General features: G+C 42.2%; 1 non-coding gene across 1 annotated transcript; it reads right to left on the bottom strand.

Annotated features, from left to right (window-relative positions):
- Window positions 1–9197: 9197 nt before the first annotated feature.
- LOC148572376 (small nucleolar RNA R71) lies at window positions 9198–9301 on the bottom strand. Its single transcript, XR_015880276.1, has one exon. It is a non-coding gene; the product is annotated as a small nucleolar RNA R71 (small nucleolar RNA).
- Window positions 9302–10041: the final 740 nt, after the last annotated feature.

Here is a 10041-nt window from a genome sequence, read left to right as displayed (position 1 = left end):
AAGAAAAAACCTCATTCCTAACCCCAAAAGTAAACTACTGCTACATCGTAATGCCTTTTGATCTTAAAAACGCGGGAGCTACTTATCAAAGGTTAATTAATAAAGTCTTTTCGGAGCATATCGAAAAAATCATGGAAGTCTATGTAGACAACATGTTAATAAAGACACAAAGTGAAGAGACGCTATTGTCCGACCTGACCCAAGTGTTCGACACTATAAGAAAGCATGGCATGCGACTCAATCCCGCAAAATGCACCTTTGCAGTAGAAGCTGGCAAATTCTTGGGTTTTATGCTCACACAAAGAGGAATCGAAGCAAATCCGGATAAATGCCGGGCCATACTCGACATGAAAAGCCCGACTTGTGTCAAAGGGGTGCAACAACTCAACGGAAGGTTGGCAGCCTTGTCCAGATTTTTAGCCGGATCGGCAATAAGATCTCTCCCCTTCTACGCCACTCTAAGGAAAGGAAAAAAGTTTGAATGGACAACGGAGTGCGAGCAAGCCTTCCAAGAGTTCAAGAGATTCCTAGGACAACCACCTATCCTAACTCGGCCACGGAAAGTAGAACCACTCATATTGTACCTTGCGGTAGGAAGTTGAGTAGTAGCCTCGGCACTAGTTCGAGAAAACAACAGTGGGCAACAACCCGTTTACTTCATCAGTAAAGCATGACAAGGATCCGAGCTGAACTACCAAAAAATAGAAAAATTTGCCTATGCCCTCATACTAACATCTCGACGACTTTGTCCATACTTCCAAGCTCACACCATTAGGATTCGGACCAACCAGCCCATAAAAGGGATTTTGCAGAAAACAGACTTAGCAGGTAGAATCTTACAATGGACCGTCGAGTTGTCCGAATTTGATCTTCAATATGAAGCTCGGACAGCCATTAAATCATAATACCTGGCCAACTTCATTACAGAATTTACAGACGTCCCGGAAACCCCCACAGAATGGAGTCTCTACGTGGACGGTTCCTCAAATAAAAATGGAAGTGGCGCGGGTGTGATAATTGAAAGCAACCAAGGGACTCAAATTGAACTCTCCCTCAAATTCGGGTTCCCTGCCTCAAACAATCAAGCGGAATATGAGGCATTACTAGCTGGCTTGAAGCTGGCTGGGAGGTGGGAGCTCAAAAGCTTACTATCTTCAGCGACTCACAAGTAGTCACTTCACAAATTACAAGGAGCTACCAAGCCAAAGACCCCACCATGAAGAAGTACTTGGACAAAACCAGGGAACAGCTCGGACAGCTCGGAGAATATGAGGTCCGTCATATACCCCGAGAACAGAATGCCCGAGCTGACACACTCTCAAAGCTAGCCAGCACTAAACCAGGGGGCAACAATAGAAGCCTCATCCAAGAAATACTGCAGAGTCCGTCAATCTCGGAAGAAGAAAAAGTCCTAGCCATAACAGGTCAGGATCAAGGATGGATGACTCCCATAATTAACTACCTCAAAATAGAAACACTCCCAACAGACGAAAAAGAGGCAAAGAGGTTAAAACGAGAGGCACAACATTACACCATCATAAACAATACTCTATACAAGAGAGGGATTTCAATCCCATTATTAAAATGTGTGCCGACTGCCAATACAAAGGAAGTTCTAGAAGAAGTACACAGTGGCATTTATGGCAATCATCTCGGAGCACAAGCTCTCGTCAAAAAAGTACTCCGAGCAGGATTTTATTGGCCAACTCTACAAAAGGAAGCTACAGAGTTTGTAAAGACATGTCTACCATGCCAGAAACATGCCAACTTTCACATCGCCCCGCCAGAGAAACTCATCAGCGTGACCTCACCATGGCCATTTGCAAAATGGGGACTCGACCTTCTCGGACCCTTCCCTCAGGGATCGGGACAAGTTAAATTCCTTATAGTAGGGGTAGACTACTTTACAAAGTGGATCGAGGCAGAACCCCTAGCTAATGCCACTGCTCAAAGAAGTCGAAAATTCCTATATAGGAACATTGTCACGAGGTTCAGAGTTCTATACTCCATCACCACAGACAATGGCACCCAATTCACAGATGCAGACTTCAGAAAGTTAGTAGCCGACTTGAACATAAAACAACAATTCACTTCCGTAGAACATCCCCAAGCCAATGGACAAGCCGAAGCCGCCAACAAGGTCATATTGGCCGGGATAAAACGAAGATTACAGGACGCAAAGGGAGCTTGGGCTGAGGAGCTCCCACAAGTCCTATGGGCATATCGAACAACGCCACATTCCACCACAAAGGAATCACCCTTCCGATTAACATATGGAATGGAGGCAATGATCCCAGTAAAGATTGAAGAAGAGTCACCTAGAGTGATCCACGATAGTGAAGAAGCCAACTCCCAACTTCAGAGGGAAGAACTCGACCTACTCCCGGAAGTCCAAGAAACAGCTCGGATCAGGGAAGAAGCACTAAAGCGTCGAATGGATTCGAGATATAATCAAAAGGTAGTGCCATGAGGTTTCAATGAGAATGACCTCATCCTAATCCAAAATGATATCGGAACAACTCGACCTGGAGAAGGAAAGCTGGCAGCAAACTGGAAAGGACCCTACCGAGTCGTAGAAGTACTAGGAAAGGGCTACTACAGACTGTCCGAACTCGATGGACGAGAGCTTCCTAGGTCATGGCACGCCTGCAACCTAAGAAGGTACTATAGTTGGGGATAATAAAGGAGCTTAGGACAAGACACACTCTTTTTCCTGAAAATATTTTTTAATGAGGCGCCAAGCCAAGACCTATAAATCACCCAACTTAGAGGGATAAAATTTCCACATGTATATATTTGCATTTTTCTTTTGAATAAAATATGTTTAGATATTCTACAAATTCTCAAGCCGCATTAATCTGAAACATTCATCGTCCGATTATAAAGCAACAGATTGGCAGAAAGTGAAAACCAAATTCACTGCACGATCGCGATAAAGACCAACAGAGATGAAAACCAAATTCATCAAAAGGTCGACCAAGCGAGGATCAAACCCAATTTCTACAAATCGGCAAAGATGAAAATAGAATAATGCAAGAACTTATCGAAAGTGATTCATAGAAAGGACCTGACGAGGTCTTAAAAGAAAATGGATTGCTAAAAAATAACTTAAAGACTGACCAACGTTAAGAAGTCAGACCAGTCACAATAACCCAAGTTATAAGTAAATCCCTGGAAAGAGGTCTGGCCAATCCTATAAAAGAGGATTACAAAAATAACTTAGAAAGGCCAGACATGACAAAGTCGGCCCAAAACATAAAAGTTATAGAAGTAATTCCTGAAAGAGACCTGAACAAGGTCCAAGAAAGAGGATTACAAAAATAACTTAGAAGGGCCTGACATGACAAAGTCGGCTCAAAACATAAAAGTTATAGAAGTAATCCCTGAAAGAAACCTGAACAAGGTCCAAGAAAGAGGATTACAAAAATAACTTCCATGAGCCCAACATGATGAAGTCGGCCTCCATGAAATGCTAAAGTTATAAAAAGTAATACTTAGCAAGAGACCTCATAAAAGGTCCAAACAAAGCAGGATTACTAGAACTAACTTCCGAAGCATCAAAGGAATCAAAGCCACAAGCAGGAAATACAAAAAGGAATCCAAAAAGGCTCCAACGCTACCGAAAACTTAAGAAAGGATACCAAGATAGATAAGGACTGACATGATATTAAAAGCACGATAAGAACAAGCTCAAAGAGGCTACCCAAATCAGCCCGAAGAACTTGGAAGCTATTCTTTGTTTTTCAAAATAAAGTTGCTAAATAAGCAACTGAAAAAGTGTCAACAGTCAGCAACATTACAAAAAGAAAGTTTTAAAAGTCCACAGGACGGGCTATCTACACAAAACATTTTACATAATCAGGGAAGATCCGAAGGCTTTTCGGCAGCACAAGGTGAAGGAGGGCGAGTCTGAAGGGGCACTGCATCCACCGTCCCGTCATCCCGATTTAAGATCTGACAATCAGGCTCTGGTTCGGGATGACTAACCCCAGCGGGAGAAGCTGACGAAGTCGGCACAACAGTGACTTTGGTGACCGGCACAGGAAGAGGTTCAACATCGTCGTCATCAAGGTCATCAGGGACAATCTTGCCATCCTTTACAACATTGTCCAGGCTGAAGAGAGTAAGGTCGACCTCGGGAGCAAGAACTCGAACTTGTTCCTTCAGGTTCTCATAAGCAGCATTTACGCTACCTACAAGGTGACCCTGGAGATCGGCATAATCAACCCGGGCAGACTCTAACTCCTCCCTAAGACGCATTACCTCGCGGTAGGATGTGACATAGCCTTCTTTGTGCCTCAATGTCGTGTCCTCATCCAACCTCACAGAAGCCACCAAAGCAACAGAACTAGCCTTCTCGCCCTCCAACTCCTTCTCCAGCTTGGCCACCTATACTTGAAGCTCCTCCTTCAAACCCTTCATTATGTCAAACTCCTACTTAGCCTCCTCTATAAAGGCCTTGGTGGCATGAAGGGGAAGATCTTGAGCAGTACAGTACATAGCAGCTCCCATATGTGCCATCTTAATGCTGCTCTGAGTAATGAAGTCTAAATGGCGAAGGAGAGAGACATCATTAGTAGGGATGGTACCATAAAGACCAATCTGCTGATCAACAAACTCAACCGCGTCAAAGTCAGGGGCGTCAATGTTAAAAGGTTCAGTTGTCTTTTTTTTTTTGGGAGGAGCACCAGAAGTAGCCACAGAAGCTTGCGGAGGATCGACCAAACGAATCTGAGGAGTAGGGATTACCTTCTTCGCCCCCGGTGAGCTCGGTACGGCCGGCTTCGACTGAACTCGGGACGACCCCTCCCCGGCCGCCTTGGCTGAGACGTTTTGGGCTGCCGTAGCCTTCCTTGCCCTTTTGAAGGCCTTCATAGATTCATTATTTTTAATCATCTCTACAAGGAAAACATAACAGTGGAAAACCAAGTTACAAATCAGAAAAGAGCTTACAAAAAATAAATCGACAAACAAGGAAAACCAAAAATTGACCACTACCCAGCTCAGTTTGGAGGAGAGAGGGGTTGGTTAAAAATTTCTTTGTGTCAAGATGGGGAGGCTGCCCCTATTTTTCTTCCAGAAGAGTCATGAAAGCTTGCTCAGCCTCATCCAACATTTTCCACGCATATCTAGATACCCTCACATCCTTTTGCCATTCCAAGGGAAAGGCGGGTTCATCATTCCCATCCATAAAAAAGGGCCGAGCTCCTTCAACAGATCGGACCCTAAAAAAGTAATTCTTAAAATCACGAAAAGATTCATCAAACATAGAGAAAACCTTTTTTCCCTGGGAAGCTCGGAAAGAAACCCAAGCGGCTTTCTTCTTAACTACCCCAGGCTTTGTCGAAACAAAGAGATAAAAGAAAAGGGATTGTGAAGCAGGGATACCGAATTCATGACACAACAATTGAAAGATTTTTATAAAACCCCAGGAATTGGGGTAAAGTTGGGATGGAGCAACATTACAGGACCATAACAGGTAGTCTCAAAATCGGTAAAAGGAAGAGTGATATTCATTTGACTAAAAAAGAAGTCGTAGGCATAGAAAAAAGGGCGCTCTCCAGTAATTCGGGTAGAGAAACAGACCCTCTCCTCAGAACTCAGAGATACAAGCTTATAGTTCTTTTCATCACCACCATTACCACAGATCTTATGAAATTGCCTAAGTTGCTGACAGAATTCAGAGTCAACCAAGGAAACACATAGAAGAACCATAGAATCCACCCAATCAGCCATGCTCTCAGGGACTTGGGAAGACGTCTCAACAATATTTTTGCCAGAAGACATGAGGCCAACTAATCCTACAACAAGAAAAGAAAATCGGATTACTAAAAAATATCTCGGACAAAGGACAAAACAACTCGGCTAGTATGATTCAGACAGGACAAACAACAAAAGGAAAACCCCAGGACCCACACAGAAGGTCCAGGGGCATCCTTTGGAGGCAGTCAGGGAACAAGGATTCAGGAAAACCTACAAAACTAACGTCCCAACAAAACTCACAGAGAGAAACCCTTTCTCAAAAAAAAAAGCAACATCCCAGAAAGCTACAAAATAAAACCGAAATAGCTACTGATGCCAAGGCATCTTAGGCTAGTTTCACTAGCATTTTTCTGTTAGTTTTAGTTGTTTTATGCATTTTCTTGAGCTTAAAGTAACCAAGAATGGTTAAATGAATAACAAAGCAATGAACCATCCAAACAGTATGATTTTGATGCAAATTCCATGAGTTTTTAGTTATATTACTTGAATGCTATGAATGGAAGATTCTCATGAAAATTTGCAAGACTTTGATGCAGTTGTTTGGATGATTTCAGGAAAGAAGAGGCTAGGCAAGGAAGCAACAAAAATCAATAAAGGAAGCTTGAATATCACATGTGGAGTTTAAGCTCCAGTTTAAGCTTAAACTGGAGCTTAAACGCCAAAATCATGAAAGCTGAGGAAAGGGTGAAAGTGGCGTTTAACCTCCAGTTTAACCTTAAACTGGAAGTTAAACGCCAGAAATGGGAAATGCACCAGGGAGCCATTTCCACGTTTAAGCTCTAGTTTGACCTTAAACTGGAGCTTAAACGTGTTCGACCAAGTTTTCTCCTCCAGGGTTGCTTTCTCCATTTCCACGTTTAAGCTCCAGTTTAACCTTAAACTGGAGCTTAAACGTGTTCGACACCTCCAGGGCTACCTTCCTCCGCTTCCACGTTTAAGCTCCAGTTTAACCTTAAACTGAAGCTTAAACGTGTTCGACCTCCAGGATGGCTTTCTCTATTTCCACGTTTAAGCTCCAGTTTAACCTTAAACTGGAGCTTAAACGTGTTCGACCTCCAGGGCTGCTTTTCCTATATCCACATTTAAGCTTCAGTTTAACCTTAAACTGAAGCTTAAACGTGTTCGACTACGTTACCCTCCAGGGCTGCCTTCTTCCATTTCCACGTTTAAGCTTCAGTTTAACCTTAAACTGAAGCTTAAACGTGCTTCCACAAAAGGCATCACTGGAAGTGTCTGGCGTTTAAGCTGCAGTTTAAGCTTAAACTGCAACTTAAACGCCACTCTTGGAAAAGGTTTCTGGGCCAAAAATATTGCAGTTTAAGTTAGCATTTGAGCACAAACATTAACTTAAACTTACTCTGGTATGAAACCCAATTGAATATCATGGTTTATGGGATTGGGCCTGAAGGATTGATGAGTCTGGAATTTCAATTTGTTGAGTCATGTGTCATTACTTGATTATCACTAAGTTGGCTCAATGAATGTTACAGAATTTGGATCAGCAGCCTCATCAAGATTATGGATCATAAACCCAAAGCAAAAGGAAAGCAGGGAGAGGCCTCAAAGCCCAAGAAACACAACAGAAGCTCAATGAAGAAAGTGTATAAATAGGATAGAATTTAAGTTAGAGAGACCTTTTTTTTACCTTTTCATTTTGGAAGTTTTCATACTTTTGTAATTGAATTCAGAGCTATGACTCACTAAACCCCCTTTCATTGGGTTAGGGAGCTCTATTGTAATTCAATGAATCAATAATAGTTTTATCTTCTTCTTCAATCTTTTCTCTTGAATTTTGTTAGAAAGCTTCTCGATCTAATTCCATTGGGTAGTTGTCTGGGGAAAGAAACTACCCATAATTGGAATCCTTCGGAACCTTGGGAAAGGAATGGAGGATTCAAGCTAGAGAAGCTTTCTCACAGTGAATTGGATTGGGGTTTGGATGGATATTGTGACATGTAATCCTACCAAATTGTGGTTCATGAAACTGTGTGGTATAATCAGTGATCGAGCATCATCTCTTCTTATGAACATTTAAGCCAAGGGATTGGAAATTTGTTTGTTTTTAGAGAGAATTGGTGAGCCAAGGGATTGGGATCCAATCATATAAGATTGCCAAGCAAAATTCAATGAACGCATTGGTTGAGGAAGAGATAAAAATGTTTTGATTCGGAGATCTCAATATCTCCTATAACCCAATGAATTCCCCATCTCCGATTTCCACTTTCTCTTTACATTCTGCAACTCAATTCATGCAATCACCCCCATTCCCTTTTAATTTCAGCAATTTAGCTTCTGCTCTTTAATTCATGCAATTTAAGATTCCGCCATTTCAATTTCTTGCCATTTACGTTTCCCGCCAATTTTACATTCCGCAATTCTCATCTAATTCTTGATTCCGCTCAACTAGACACACTTCTAATCCGAATTGCTCATTCAACCAATCCTTGTGGGATTCGACCTCACTCTATTGTGAGTTTTTACTTGACGATAACCGGTGCACTTGCCGGAAGGAATTTTGCCGATTGTGCAATTTCCTAAATCGTAGCATAACTAGTTTATGTGCATCAAGTTTATGGCGCCGTTGCCGGGGATTGGTTTTCGATTGACAATTCTCAAATTGGAAGTTAACTAGATTGAGCATTTTTCTTGCTTTGATTAATTCGGTTCAAGTTACTTGTTGAATTTTAATTTCTGCACTCTGTTACATGCTTTCTTTCTTTATGCCTTTAAATTCAAGCAACTAACTCACTGACTCACTAACTGTTTGAATTAATTCCTCAACTGCTCTAACCATACTCTTCCATTAACCAAGAGTATTTCACTTGTTTGGTGCCTGTGCTGTGTCTTGTATGACAGGTAGGAGAGGAGAGACATCAACTCCTCCATATACCGAACCAGAGAGGACCCTTCATAGACTTAGAAGGGAAGCAAGAGGGAAGAGAGTACTGGGAGAAGAAGAATCTGAAGGAGAATCTGAGGACAATTTTGAGGAAGCTCTAGATCTCAACATGGATAGAGAAGTTCACAACCATGAGAGAGCTGATGGAAACAATGCCATTCCTGAGAGGAGGGTTCTTGGTTCATACATAAACCCAACCTCTGGGAATTGTGGTAGCAGCATTCAGAAACCACCCATTCAGGCCAACAATTTTGAACTCAAACCACAGCTAATATCACTTGTGGAGAATCATTGTTCATTTGGTGGGAGTGCTAATGAAGATCCAAACCAACATCTCACAAAATTCTTGAGAATTTGCGACACTGTGAAGTCCAATGGAGTCCAGGAAGATACCTATAAACTGCTCTTGTTCCCATTTTCACTTAGGGACAAGGCAGCTAAGTGGCTGGAATCATTCCCAAGGGGGAGCCTAACAACCTGGGATGAGGTGGAAAGCAAGTTTCTGGCACGTTTCTACCCCTCACAAAAGGTCAATAGGCTTCGATCTGAGGTTCAGACGTTTAGACAACAAGATGGTGAAACTCTCTACGAGGCATGGGAGAGATTCAAGGATTTGACAAGGAAATGCCCACCAGACATGTTCCATGACTGGGTGCAATTGCATATTTTCTATGATGGACTTTCTTATGAATCAAGGAAGGCTGTAGACCATTCATCAGGAGGTTCATTGAACAGGAAAAAGACTGTGGAAGAAGCCATTGAAGTGATTGAGACAGTGGCTGAGAATGAGTACTACTATGCTTCAGAGAGACACAACACTAAGGGAGGCATGGAGCTGAACCATGTTGATACAATTTTAGCCCAAAACAAGGTGTTTGCAAAGCAACTAGCAGAGCTCACCAGGAAATTAGAAACAAAGCAAGTGGCTGCAATACACACACAAGATCAAAAGGAAGTAAGCACTGAAGGAGGTGATTGGGAAGAGGCCAACTATGTGGGAAACCAACAAAGGCAATCATATGATCCACATTCAAATACTTACAACCCAGGATGGAAAAAACCACCCAAACTTTGGGTGGGGGAATCAACAAACCCAACCACAAAACCACAAACCTTACAACCACAACCAACATAACAATTCCACATACCAAAACTCCAACCAAAGATCATACCAAGCCACACAAAACACTTACTCCCAACCATCATATCATGGCCAAAATAATCAACCTACCCAACCTAATCCGAACCAACAATTTCAAGATCAATTAAACCGGATAGAAGGAATGCTGGCACACATGGGTCAGGACATAATTGAGTTGAAAAGCTTCAGGGATGATGTGAGATCTACCTTAAGAACCCATGGTGAAAAACTCAAGAGG

This window comes from Arachis ipaensis, chromosome B3, assembly GCF_059453495.1.
Source record: "Arachis ipaensis isolate K30076 ecotype BB chromosome B3, ASM5945349v1, whole genome shotgun sequence".
Classification (NCBI taxonomy): Eukaryota; Viridiplantae; Streptophyta; class Magnoliopsida; order Fabales; family Fabaceae; genus Arachis; species Arachis ipaensis.
The sequence above is the reverse complement of the archived record's forward strand: the minus strand, read 5'-3'. Positions and strand labels throughout refer to the sequence as shown.